This window comes from Tiliqua scincoides, chromosome 9 (assembly GCF_035046505.1).
Source record: "Tiliqua scincoides isolate rTilSci1 chromosome 9, rTilSci1.hap2, whole genome shotgun sequence".
NCBI lineage: Eukaryota > Metazoa > Chordata > Lepidosauria > Squamata > Scincidae > Tiliqua > Tiliqua scincoides.
Window position 1 is genome coordinate 2,501 of NC_089829.1, and position 2,500 is coordinate 5,000.

A 2,500-nucleotide genomic window follows, 5' to 3' on the forward strand; every position below is an offset into this window, starting at 1 on the left:
ACCCTAACCCTAACCCTAACCCTAACCCTAACCCTAACCCTAACCCTAACCCTAACCCTAACCCTAACCCTAACCCTAACCCTAACCCTAACCCTAACCCTAACCCTAACCCTAACCCTAACCCTAACCCTAACCCTAACCCTAACCCTAACCCTAACCCTAACCCTAACCCTAACCCTAACCCTAACCCTAACCCTAACCCTAACCCTAACCCTAACCTAACCCTAACCCTAACCCTAACCCTAACCCTAACCTAACCCTAACCCTAACCCTAACCCTAACCCTAACCCTAACCCTAACCCTAACCCTAACCCTAACCCTAACCCTAACCCTAACCCTAACCCTAACCCTAACCCTAACCCTAACCCTAACCCTAACCCTAACCCTAACCCTAACCCTAACCCTAACCCTAACCCTAACCCTAACCCTAACCTAACCCTAACCCTAACCCTAACCCTAACCCTAACCCTAACCCTAACCCTAACCCTAACCCTAACCCTAACCCTAACCCTAACCCTAACCCTAACCCTAACCCTAACCCTAACCCTAACCCTAACCCTAACCCTAACCCTAACCCTAACCCTAACCCTAACCCTAACCTAACCCTAACCCTAACCCTAACCCTAACCCTAACCCTAACCCTAACCCTAACCCTAACCCTAACCCTAACCCTAACCTAACCCTAACCCTAACCCTAACCCTAACCCTAACCCTAACCCTAACCCTAACCCTAAACCCTAACCCTAACCCTAACCCTAACCCTAACCCTAACCCTAACCCTAACCCTAACCCTAACCCTAACCCTAACCCTAACCCTAACCCTAACCCTAACCCTAACCCTAACCCTAACCCTAACCCTAACCCTAACCCTAACCCTAACCCTAACCCTAACCCTAACCCTAACCCTAACCCTAACCCTAACCTAACCCTAACCCTAACCCTAACCCTAACCCTAACCCTAACCCTAACCCTAACCCTAACCCTAACCCTAACCCTAACCCTAACCCTAACCCTAACCCTAACCCTAACCCTAACCCTAACCCTAACCCTAACCCTAACCCTAACCCTAACCCTAACCCTAACCCTAACCCTAACCCTAACCCTAACCCTAACCCTAACCCTAACCCTAACCCTAACCCTAACCCTAACCCTAACCCTAACCCTAACCCTAACCCTAACCCTAACCCTAACCCTAACCCTAACCCTAACCCTAACCCTAACCCTAACCCTAACCCTAACCCTAACCCTAACCCTAACCCTAACCCTAACCCTAACCCTAACCCTAACCCTAACCCTAACCCTAACCCTAACCCTAACCCTAACCCTAACCCTAACCCTAACCCTAACCCTAACCCTAACCCTAACCCTAACCCTAACCCTAACCCTAACCCTAACCCTAACCCTAACCCTAACCCTAACCCTAACCCTAACCCTAACCCTAACCCTAACCCTAACCCTAACCCTAACCCTAACCCTAACCCTAACCCTAACCCTAACCCTAACCCTAACCCTAACCCTAACCCTAACCTAACCCTAACCCTAACCCTAACCCTAACCTAACCCTAACCCTAACCCTAACCCTAACCCTAACCCTAACCCTAACCCTAACCCTAACCTAACCCTAACCCTAACCCTAACCCTAACCCTAACCCTAACCCTAACCCTAACCCTAACCCTAACCCTAACCCTAACCCTAACCCTAACCCTAACCCTAACCCTAACCCTAACCCTAACCCTAACCCTAACCCTAACCCTAACCCTAACCCTAACCCTAACCCTAACCCTAACCCTAACCCTAACCCTAACCCTAACCCTAACCCTAACCCTAACCCTAACCCTAACCCTAACCCTAACCCTAACCCTAACCCTAACCCTAACCCTAACCCTAACCCTAACCCTAACCCTAACCCTAACCCTAACCCTAACCCTAACCCTAACCCTAACCCTAACCCTAACCCTAACCCTAACCCTAACCCTAACCCTAACCCTAACCCTAACCCTAACCCTAACCCTAACCCTAACCCTAACCCTAACCCTAACCCTAACCCTAACCCTAACCCTAACCCTACAACCCTAACCCTAACCCTAACCCTAACCCTAACCCTAACCCTAACCCTAACCCTAACCCTAACCCTAACCCTAACCCTAACCCTAACCCTAACCCTAACCCTAACCCTAACCCTAACCCTAACCCTAACCCTAACCCTAACCCTAACCCTAACCCTAACCCTAACCCTAACCCTAACCCTAACCCTAACCCTAACCCTAACCCTAACCCTAACCCTAACCCTAACCCTAACCCTAACCCTAACCCTAACCCTAACCCTAACCCTAACCCTAACCCTAACCCTAACCCTAACCCTAACCCTAACCCTAACCCTAACCCTAACCCTAACCCTAACCTAACCCTAACCCTAACCCTAACCCTAACCCTAACCCTAACCCTAACCCTAACCCTAACCCTAACCCTAACCCTAACCCTAACCCTAACCCTAACCCT